Raw genomic sequence first — 13259 nt, forward strand, 5'->3', positions numbered from 1 at the left:
ACAAAAAATGCAGCGGGAGCCCATATATATTTTTTTTAATTATTTATTTAATTAACTAAAAACAAAATGGGCTTCCCTGTATTTTGCTTGCTGGACATCACAGTGCTGTAAAAATAAATCTTTAAAAAAATGACGTAGCGCTCCGCGGTATTTTTGATTCTCAGCGCAGATAAAGCAGACAGCTATGGGTTGCCACCCCAGTCTGCCTGCCGTTACCTTGGTTGGCAATCAAAATACAGGGAAGCCCATTAATTTTTTCTATTTAAAAAATAGTTAAAAAAAAATGACGTTGGGTCCCCCCATTTTTGATAGCCAGCTAGGGTAAAGCAGACGGCTGTAGCCTGAAAACCACAGCTGGCAGCTTTACCGTGGTTGGGGATCCAATGTGGAGGTCCCCTCAGGCTCTTTTTTATAATTATTTTATAAATATTAATAATTACACAATAAAAGTAGGGTCCCCCCCAAATTGGATCACCAGCCAAGGTAAAGCGGACAGCTGTGGTCTGGTATTCTCAGGGTGGGAAGGTACATAGTTATTGGGCTTTCACAGCCTAAAAATAGCAGGCCGCAGGCACCCCAGACGTGGCGCATCCACTAGATGCGCCAATCCTGGCGCTTCACCCCAGCTCATCCCGTGCCCTGGTGCAGTGGCAAACGGGGTAATAAATCGGGTTGATACTAGCTGTAAAGTCACCTGAGATCAAGCCCAGCAGTTTGTGATGTTATGGCGTCTATTAGATACCCAACATCATAAACTGTCAGTACTAACAAAAAAAAAAAAATCGACAAAAGAAATTTACTTGAAAAAACAGTCCCCAAAACATTTCCTCTTTCACCAATTTATTGTAAGAAAAAAAATAAAGGGGTCCCACGATGACTCTAGACCATCTAGAATATGGGGGGAGACACTCAGGGAATATATCCCCCATTTTCTAGGAGTGCGGACCCTTCTTGTGAGGAGTGTGGGTGCAATGAATCTGCACTCACTCTCCCCGGGTCCACAGCAGCAGAGTCCATGTCGTAATGGTTGCTACCAAAGCTGCAATGCCCTGCTCATGAGGTAAGGGCATGCCTAATCAGGAGAACTACTGTAGAGGAAGCTCTGCTCACTGGTATATAGGTGCTCAGAGGTAATAATAGATAAAATTAGTGAGTAGCCTCGGCACTCTAAATCTCCCAGACTAAGTCAGTAAGTCACAACGGATAGAAATGCAAAATCACTCTTTATTGGTCCGTATTAAGAAAAAAAAAATTTTCATAAGCATATATGTTTTTGTCCAAAACAAGTTACAAATGACGTTTCGGCCTGAGCCTTCGTCAGATTGGACTTATCTGCATGTAATCATGAAAAATGACAATAATCAGTATCACATAAGAGTGAGAGAACAATAACATAAACTCGAACAATGTAGAGGTACAATTGGGATGTAGCAAAAAAATTGCAACACAGCAAGAAATGAAACACATGATACAAATGTCATAATACAGTACAAGGACAACATTGTAATGACAAATATGGGGTCAGAGTAGGCTTAGACAGCTCTGGTATGAAAAAGATGTCAATCATAAAGTAAAATGTGCAATAGGTTTAGAGCTACAGTATGCATGGCAGAGCTAATGGGTAGACCGATTATAGAAAAAGAACGGAGAAAAAGTGGAGAAAAAGTGGAGAAAAAATGGATAAAAAGTGGAGAAAAAGTGAAGAAAAAGTGGAGAAAAAGTGGAGAAAAAAATGGATAAAAAGTGGAGAAAAAAATGGATAAAAAGTGGAGAAAAAGAGGAGAAAAAGTGGAGAAAAAGTGGAGAAAAAGTGGAGAAAAAGTGGAGCACCCTTTGGTGCCTTTCATGTGGCACTAAGGGGTGCTTAGCTTTGTATTTAGCCAAAAAAATGAAAACAAAATGACGTAGGGTTCCCCCTAGTTTTGTAGCCAGCTAGGGTAAAGCAGACGGCTGCAGCCTGCAGGCCACAGCTGCCAACCTCACCTTGGCTGGTAATCCAAAACTGAAGGCACCCCACGCTGTTATTTTAAATTAAATAAATAATTAAAAAAAAAAACACGTAAGGGGCCCCCAAAATTGGATCACCAGCCAAGGTAAAGCAGACAGCTGAGGCCTGATATTCTCAGGCTAGGGAGGTCCATGGTTATTGGACTCTCCCCAGCCTAAAAATAGCAGGCCGCAGCCTCCCCAGAAGTGGCGCATCCATTAGATGCGCCAATCCTGGTGCTTCGCCCCAGCTCATCCCGCGCCCTGGTGCGGTGGCAAACGGGGTAATATATGGGGTTAATACCAGATGTGTAATGTCACCTGGCATTAAGCCCTGGGGTTGGTGAGGTCAGGCGTCTATCAGATACCCGACATCACCAACCCAGTCAGTAATAAAAAAAAATAGACGACAAACACATTTTTATTTGAAAAAACACTCCCCAAAACATTCCCTCTTTAACCAATTTATTAGAATGAAAAACAAATCTGGTGTAATCCAAGGGGTTGCCATGACGATCCACACTGTCCCAGTTAATGAAGAGCAGGATGTTCCCCATTGGCTGGGAGAGCAGTGCAGTGACCTGAGCTAACATCAATGGGTCAGCCCAGGTCACTGCAGGGGATGACAAGTGCTGCTGTCAGCGAGGTACATTACCTGCGCTGATCTCCAGCACACTGACAGCCCCTGTCACTGAGTTCAATGACCGCCGCCTTCACAGCCAAGAATCGCGAGAGGCCCGTGACGTCACCGCTAGTCAGTCTCGGGTCGGAAGCGAGAGAAGGTGATGTGACAAGCGGCGGCCATGAAGGACAGTGACAGCGCTGAGGTCGGGATGGCGGGACTTCATCACCGCAGGCAGGGCCGGCTCCAGGTTTTTGTGGGCCCCGGGCGGAAGAGTCCCAGTGGACCCAATAAACACGCAGACACACACACATACACAGATACATACACGTACATATACATATTTAAAGACAAACTCACAAAAATAAATATAAACAGACAAATCTATACAGTCATATACACTGACATACATAGATACACATCATACATGCATACATACAGAGACACACACTGCTATGCTGCATACATACATACATACAGACACACACATACTGCTCTGCATGCATACATACATATAGACAGACACACACACACTGCTCTGCTACATACATACATATAGACAGACACACACATACTGCTCTGCTGCATACATACATACAGACACACACACACACACACTGCTCTGCTGCATACATACATACAGACAGACACGCATACTGCTCTGCTGCATACATACATGCATACATACATACAAACAGACACGCATACTGCTCTTCTGCATACATACATACATACATACAGAAAGACACGCATACTGCTCTGCATGCATACATACAGACACACATACTGCTCTGCTGCATACATACATGCATACATACAGACAGTCACGCATATTGCTCTGCTGCATATATATATACATACATACAGACACGCATACTACTCTGCTACATATATACATACATACATAGACACGCATACTGCTCTGCTGCATATATACATACATACAGACACGCATACTACTCTGCTACATATATACATACATACATAGACACGCATACTGCTCTGCTGCATATATACATACATACATACAGACACGCATACTACTCTGCTACATATATACATACATACATAGACACGCATACTGCTCTGCTGCATATATACATACATACATATAGACACGCATACTGCTCTGCTGCATATATACATACATACATACAGACACGTATACTGCTCTGCTGCATACATACATGCATACATACAGACACGCATACTGCTCTGCTGCATACATATATGCATACATACAGACACGCATACTGCTCTGCTGCATACATACATGCATACATACAGACAGACACGCATATTGCTGTGCTGCATATATATATACATACATACAGACACGCATACTACTCTGCTACATATATACATACATATATACAGACACGCATACTGCTCTGCTGCATATATATATACATGCACGCATACTGCTCTGCTACATTTATACATACATACAGACACGTATACTGCTCTGCTGCATACATACATGCATACATACAGACAGACACGCATATTGCTCTGCTGCATATATATATACATACAGACACGCATACTACTCTGCTACACATATACATACATACATACAGACACGAGTTTTTAAAGTGCAAGTGTACATTTTTTATTTCACAGTGGGTGACAATTTCAATAAAACTTTTTTCTAAAAGTCAAAACGCCAGGACTGGACAAAAGCAGTATATAATAGTATATGTATAAGACAAAGTCTCCCGAGATTCACAAGGCACATGTATAAATTAATAGTACATGATCACAACATCTGGGAGCAGACTAACAGAACAAACCTACAGGTTATTATGACTAATTTAGTGCAGGTGACACATAAGCACATATGCATTAAAGGACAGTCAAAGGTACATTTTTAGCCAAAGTAAGTAAAAATTATTGGTCCAAGATGCAAAGAGTCCTGAAAGATCCACTACATGGAGTGGTTTACACTCCACAGGATTGTATTTGTTGCGTGCCTAATAGCAAGCCCCAAGGAGACCCGTGAGATAGAAGATACATGAGACAATCCAGGCGTTTGGGAAGGCCCCCATTACGCCCTACGTACGTTTCAATTCTTTAGTTTGTGTAGAATCTTCATCAGGGGTCAAGGTGCCGTAGTGAGGGGTCCTCAATCCGCCGGGTTTAAATAGCACCGCTCAATAATGATGAACCCGGAAGTCACGTAAGCGGCGCATGCGCGGATCGCTCCAGGTGATCTCGCGCGATTCACCGCCGTCAGGCCATCTCGCGCATGCGCGGGAGCAGGGACGCGTCGCCATAGCTCCCGCGCATGCGCACGGCGCCTCAGACGGCGGCTACCATCGCGCCGACCAGCCGGGATCAACGCACGCGCACACGTGAGTCAGGCCATCAACATAATATGTATTAGTATGTTACAAAAAAGTGATTTTCATATGAATTCCACAGCGGTGGTCCAAATCTTCAATGTTAATATTGTAGAGATGCAAAATTGCCTAAAGAGGAACAATCAGAAAAATATATACCCGGCATTAATGATGGAGCCACATTTAAAATAGTGATATTAAAAGTAACACTAAAATTAACAGTGAAGCAGAGGTAGTCAAGCAACGGTACAAATACAGAGAGGGGTGGTTCAGAGAAACGGGACATAACTAATGGACTCATTAAGTCCCTTAGGGACCAAAGTGTCCAATGTAAGGATCCATTTGGCCTCACATTGTGCCAAGCGCCTCTTCAGATCACCACCCCTGATCCCTCCCTCTATCACATCAATGCCCCTAATTTTTAATTTAGAGGGGTCACAGGAGTGGTGGATCTTGAAATGCCTTGGCAAGGTTTTCAGGAGGGTCATGTCGGTCACTGCTTCGGCCGCAACAATGTCCCTAACATGCTCTCTGACTCTAATGCGGAGCTCACGTGAAGTGAGCCCCACATATGTCAGAGAGCAGGTACATGTGGCAAAGTACACAACATGTGTAGTGTCACATGTGATGTATAATTTAATATTATAATTCCTTTTGCCATCAGATGAATAGAATGTTGTACTTCGTAGGACATTGTTGCAGGCCAAGCAATGGCCACAGGGAAAGCATCCCTGTAAAGGGCCTCGTGAGCCAAATATATATGTCCTTGGGGGGACATAATGGCTTTTCACTAGGAGGTCTTTCAAATTCCTAGCTCTCCTGGAAGTCATGGATGGAAATTGTGGTAGTTGTTCAGCCAAAATTGGATCAGTTAACAAAACTGACCAATGTTGTTTCATTATGTTCCGCATCCTCTCCCACTCCTCATTGTAAGTGCCAATGAACCTAATCACCGGGTCAAAGGTTTCCCGTCGTTTGGGAGCATAGCTAAGTAGTTGTGTCCTAGGTTTTTTTTAGCCCTATTGTAGCCAGATTTTATACACCTCTTGCTGTAACCCCTATCCAGAAAACGGCCCCTGAGATCGAACGATTGTGCTTCAAAATTGGTGTTTGAGGAGCAGATCCGTTTCATCCTTAAGAATTGCCCCGTCGGAATGGCGCGAATAGTAGATGGATTATGGGCTGATGAGGCATGCAGTAGTGCATTGACGGACGTGCTCTTGCGATACACGTCCGTCTGGATCGACCCCCTATCATCAACAATGATTTGGATATCTAGGAAGTCGATCCTGCGATTACTGCATTTATATGTCAATTTGATGTTAAATTTGTTTCGATTTAATTGCCTCATGAACTGATCGAGTTGCTCCGCCGGGCCCTGCCAAATAAATAATATATCATCAATAAATCGATGCCAGCACTGCACATGGGCAACGCCCTGTACGCCCCCGTCTCCAAAAACCAGCCTCTCCCAGTAACCCAGAAAAAGGCCAGCGTACGAGGGCGTACAGGCCGCGCCCATTGCAGTGCCGCGTTTCTGTAAATAAAAATTATCCTTAAACACAAAAAAGTTATGTGTCAGGGCGAAGCGGAGCAGCTCAAGGATCAGTTCACCCATAACGCCATCCCGACCGGACATCTCAAGGAAAAAACGGACCGCCCTCAATCCATCCTCATGTGATATGCAAGTATACAGACCCTCCACGTCAGCAGTGACTATCACCATATCCTCCTCCATAAAGATACCGTCAATGCGCCGTAGGACGTCAGTCGTGTCACGAACATACGAGGGGAGTGTTTCCACCAAAGGTTTAAGATGGAAGTCAATGAATTTACAAATGGGGTCACACAACCCCTCGATGCCGGACACAATCGGACGCCCAGGCGGGTTGACGGCATCCTTATGTATTTTGGGTAGGACGTAGAAGGTCGGTATCCTCGGATATTTCCTGCATAAACCATCGTGCATTTTTTTGTCAATAAGTCCGATCTCAAGAGCCCTGGAAAGGATCACAGCAAGTTCACTGGTGTATTTCGTTAGGGGGTTATATGTAAGTTTAGTATATGTGTCCCTATCTCTTAGTTGCCTAAGTACCTCATGTTCGTATTTTTCTATAGACAGAACCACAATGTTTCCCCCCTTATCGGCAGGTTTGATGATTATATCGGAATAATTTTGTAGCTCAGTGAGGGCCCTTCTCTGATCACGGGTGAGGTTATCCCGTTTACATGTAGTTCTAAGCTTCAAAATGAAATGGGAAACATTGGCACAGACATGTTCCAAGGGTTTCCTGGCCCTTTTATGCGATAATAACACCCTTTCATTAACTCAGATTGAGGGCGAATTGGAATCCCTTGATAAAGCCATTGTAGAAAAATGTGATCCTTCTACAGTTAGCCACTTCAATGCTGAGATGGAGAGAGAATTGGAAAGATGGGAGAAGGAAATTAAAGCTTATAAAATTAAAAAATTCAATCGTGATATGTTGGATTATTCCACACAAAGAGCTTACAGGTGGAAAACCGAACAGGGCCGTGGACGACAGATGTATCGCTCTGATAAGAAACAGAGATCGAGATCTACATCCTTCATATCCCAGACCTCTGGTGAGGGATCCTCCTCTGGAGCATCAGAAAGTCACAATATGCCTGCAGAAACCGTAGGTGGTCGGGTCAAGCAGAGAAATCGACAATTTGGGCCCCCCGGAAAAAACAAGCAACAAGGCAATAAATTGCAGGTAATAAATTTATCTACACGTGCTCTTTCTGGTGCCCAGGTGGAGGTTCTCTCCCGCGGTCTGACATTTGTCCCTTCTAACCCATTCAATCTCTTCACAGCGTTGAAGGACGTTAACCTTTTTGCCCGTAGATTAATTTTCAAAAAACTTTTTTGTAAGAGGGATGCTATGACTGACAGCCAAATGGAGAGGGAGGCCATTCAAAATCTGGAAGAACTTCTACAGGAACAGGAAGCTCCCCCGACAGGTGTGTTCCCTCAGACACTTTTGCCTAGATCCACAAAATTTCCCCCCTTTTCACTATGCCCGGCAGTGGATATATTTACTAGGTTGGTCAGTGAGGATTTTAAGAAGCTTAGAACTACATGTAAACGGGATAACCTCACCCGTGATCAGAGAAGGGCCCTCACTGAGCTACAAAATTATTCCGATATAATCATCAAACCTGCCGATAAGGGGGGAAACATTGTGGTTCTGTCTATAGAAAAATACGAACATGAGGTACTTAGGCAACTAAGAGATAGGGACACATATACTAAACTTACATATAACCCCCTAACGAAATACACCAGTGAACTTGCTGTGATCCTTTCCAGGGCTCTTAAGATCGGACTTATTGACAAAAAAATGCACGATGGTTTATGCAGGAAATATCCGAGGATACCGACCTTCTACGTCCTACCCAAAATACATAAGGATGCCGTCAACCCGCCTGGGCGTCCGATTGTGTCCGGCATCGAGGGGTTGTGTGACCCCATTTGTAAATTCATTGACTTCCATCTTAAACCTTTGGTGGAAACACTCCCCTCGTATGTTCGTGACACGACTGACGTCCTACGGCGCATTGACGGTATCTTTATGGAGGAGGATATGGTGATAGTCACTGCTGACGTGGAGGGTCTGTATACTTGCATATCACATGAGGATGGATTGAGGGCGGTCCGTTTTTTCCTTGAGATGTCCGGTCGGGATGGCGTTATGGGTGAACTGATCCTTGAGCTGCTCCGCTTCGCCCTGACACATAACTTTTTTGTGTTTAAGGATAATTTTTATTTACAGAAACGCGGCACTGCAATGGGCGCGGCCTGTGCGCCCTCGTACGCTGGCCTTTTTCTGGGTTACTGGGAGAGGCTGGTTTTTGGAGACGGGGGCGTACAGGGCGTTGCCCATGTGCAGTGCTGGCATCGATTTATCGATGATATATTATTTATTTGGCAGGGCCCGGCGGAGCAACTCGATCAGTTCATGAGGCAATTAAATCGAAACAAATTTAACATCAAATTGACATATAAATGCAGTAATCGCAGGATCGACTTCCTAGATATCCAAATCATTGTTGATGATAGGGGGTCGATCCAGACGGACGTGTATCGCAAGAGCACGTCCGTCAATGCATTACTGCATGCCTCATCAGCCCATAATCCATCTACTATTCGCGCCATTCCGACGGGGCAATTCTTAAGGATGAAACGGATCTGCTCCTCAAACACCAATTTTGAAGCACAATCGTTCGATCTCAGGGGCCGTTTTCTGGATAGGGGTTACAGCAAGAGGTGTATAAAATCTGGCTACAATAGGGCTAAAAAAACACCTAGGACACAACTTCTTAGCTATGCTCCCAAACGATGGGAAACCTTTGACCCGGTGATTAGGTTCATTGGCACTTACAATGAGGAGTGGGAGAGGATGCGGAACATAATGAAACAACATTGGTCAGTTTTGTTAACTGATCCAATTTTGGCTGAACAACTACCACAATTTCCATCCATGACTTCCAGGAGAGCTAGGAATTTGAAAGACCTCCTAGTGAAAAGCCATTATGTCCCCCCAAGGACATATATATTTGGCTCACGAGGCCCTTTACAGGGATGCTTTCCCTGTGGCCATTGCTTGGCCTGCAACAATGTCCTACGAAGTACAACATTCTATTCATCTGATGGCAAAAGGAATTATAATATTAAATCATACATCACATGTGACACTACACATGTTGTGTACTTTGCCACATGTACCTGCTCTCTGACATATGTGGGGCTCACTTCACGTGAGCTCCGCATTAGAGTCAGAGAGCATGTTAGGGACATTGTTGCGGCCGAAGCAGTGACCGACATGACCCTCCTGAAAACCTTGCCAAGGCATTTCAAGATCCACCACTCCTGTGACCCCTCTAAATTAAAAATTAGGGGCATTGATGTGATAGAGGGAGGGATCAGGGGTGGTGATCTGAAGAGGCGCTTGGCACAATGTGAGGCCAAATGGATCCTTACATTGGACACTTTGGTCCCTAAGGGACTTAATGAGTCCATTAGTTATGTCCCGTTTCTCTGAACCACCCCTCTCTGTATTTGTACCGTTGCTTGACTACCTCTGCTTCACTGTTAATTTTAGTGTTACTTTTAATATCACTATTTTAAATGTGGCTCCATCATTAATGCCGGGTATATATTTTTCTGATTGTTCCTCTTTAGGCAATTTTGCATCTCTACAATATTAACATTGAAGATTTGGACCACCGCTGTGGAATTCATATGAAAATCACTTTTTTGTAACATACTAATACATATTATGTTGATGGCCTGACTCACGTGTGCGCGTGCGTTGATCCCGGCTGGTCGGCGCGATGGTAGCCGCCGTCTGAGGCGCCGTGCGCATGCACGGGAGCTATGGCGACGCGTCCCTGCTCCCGCGCATGCGCGAGATGGCCTGACGGCGGTGAATCGCGCGAGATCACCTGGAGCGATCCGCGCATGCGCCGCTTACGTGACTTCCGGGTTCATCATTATTGAGCGGTGCTATTTAAACCCGGCGGATTGAGGACCCCTCACTACGGCACCTTGACCCCTGATGAAGATTCTACACAAACTAAAGAATTGAAACGTACGTAGGGCGTAATGGGGGCCTTCCCAAACGCCTGGATTGTCTCATGTATCTTCTATCTCACGGGTCTCCTTGGGGCTTGCTATTAGGCACGCAACAAATACAATCCTGTGGAGTGTAAACCACTCCATGTAGTGGATCTTTCAGGACTCTTTGCATCTTGGACCAATAATTTTTACTTACTTTGGCTAAAAATGTACCTTTGACTGTCCTTTAATGCATATGTGCTTATGTGTCACCTGCACTAAATTAGTCATAATAACCTGTAGGTTTGTTCTGTTAGTCTGCTCCCAGATGTTGTGATCATGTACTATTAATTTATACATGTGCCTTGTGAATCTCGGGAGACTTTGTCTTATACATATACTATTATATACTGCTTTTGTCCAGTCCTGGCGTTTTGACTTTTAGAAAAAAGTTTTATTGAAATTGTCACCCACTGTGAAATAAAAAATGTACACTTGCACTTTAAAAACTCAGTATATTTGTCTTAAATCATTATGTTTATGAGTTTGTGCCACCCGAGGGATTTCTGTGGGTACAGAACCCAGGTATTGTTTGAGTATGGTTTTATGGAATCTTCTTCTAATACATACAGACACGCATACTGCTCTGCTGCATATATACATACATACACGCATACTGCTCTGCTGCATATATACATACATACATACATACAGACATGCATACTGCTCTGCTACATATATACATACATACAGACACGTATACTGCTCTGCTGCATACATACATGCATACATATAGACAGACACGCATACTACTCTGCTACATATATACATACATACATACAGACACGCATACTTCTCTGCTGCATATATACATACATACACGTATACTGCTCTGCTGCATATATACATACATACAGACACGCATACTGCTCTTCTGCATACATACATACAGACACATATACTGCTCTGCTGCATACATACATACATACATACATACAGACACGCATACTGCTCTGCTGCATATATACATACATACACGCATACTGCTCTGCTGCATATATACATACATACATACAGACACGCATACTGCTCTGCTGCATATATACATACATACATAAAGACACGCATACTGCTCTGCTGCATATATACATACATACATACAGACACGTATACCGCTCTGCTGCATACATACATGCATACATACAGACACGCATATTGCTCTGCTGCATATATATATACATACAGACACGCATACTACTCTGCTACATATATACATACATACAGACACGTATACTGCTCTGCTGCATACATACATGCATACATACAGACAGACACGCATATTGCTCTGCTGCATATATATATATACATACATACAGACACGCATACTACTCTGCTACATATATACATACATACATACAGACACGCATACTGCTCTGCTGCATATATACATACATACAGACACGCATACTGCTCTGCTGCATATATACATACATACATACAGACACGCATACTGCTCTGCTGCATACATACATGCATACATACAGACAGACACGCATATTGCTCTGCTGCATATATATATACATACAGACATGCATACTACTCTGCTACATATATACATACATACAGACACGTATACTGCTCTGCTGCATACATACATACATGCATACATACAGACAGACACGCATATTGCTCTGCTGCATATATATATATATATATATACATACATACAGACACGCATACTACTCTGCTACATATATACATACATACATACAGAGACGCATACTGCTCTGCTGCATATATACATACAGACACGCATACTGCTCTGCTGCATATATACATACATACATACAGAAACGTATACTGCTCTGCTGCATATATATATATACATACATACAGACACGTATACTGCTCTGCTGCATATATACATGCGTACATACAGACACGCATACTGCTCTGCTGCATATATACATACATACAGACACGCATACTGCTCTGCTGCATATATACATACATACATACAGACACGCATACTGCTCTGCTGCATATATACATACATATAGACACGCATACTGCTCTGCTGCATGCATACATACAAACACACACCTTGCTCTGCGGGGCCCACACACGCGGCTCCAGGGGCCACACACACGGCTCTGCGGGGCCCACACACGCAAGGGGGGACAGGGAGGTGCGGGGAGGGAGTGATGTCCCACATACTGATCAGGTCACGGTGCAGATGGGGCCCACACAGCGCCGGAGGGAAGCGATGTGCTAGGGGTCGCTGGCTGGCACTGTGATTCCTTCATCTGTGCGACCGAGCAGGACGCCGGGCGGTAGCTCCGCCCACAGATGATGCTCAATGCAGGAGAACACAGTGAACGCTGTGGCCTGCGGGCCTTAAAGGGCCGGCAGCCACAGTTTCCAGTGCCAAGGACTGCTGCCCCCGGGCCGACCGCAGGTAAGCCGAGCAGGACTGTGTGTGTGTGTGTGTGTGTGTGTGTGTGTATACGTGTGTACGTGTGTACATGCCGCGGGCAGGAGGGGGCGGAGCGAGCTGAGCGGGGAAGTGTGGGCTTCCTGCACGTAACTAGGATAAACATCGGGTTACTAACCAAAGCGCTTCGGTTGGATACCCGATGTATATCTTGGTTACCAGCCTGTGGCAGGCTGCCAGCGATGGCTCCTGCACACTATAGCTGTAAAAAGCCCTGCTTTTTGCTGCTAGAAC

This window comes from Anomaloglossus baeobatrachus, chromosome 2 (assembly GCF_048569485.1).
Source record: "Anomaloglossus baeobatrachus isolate aAnoBae1 chromosome 2, aAnoBae1.hap1, whole genome shotgun sequence".
NCBI lineage: Eukaryota > Metazoa > Chordata > Amphibia > Anura > Aromobatidae > Anomaloglossus > Anomaloglossus baeobatrachus.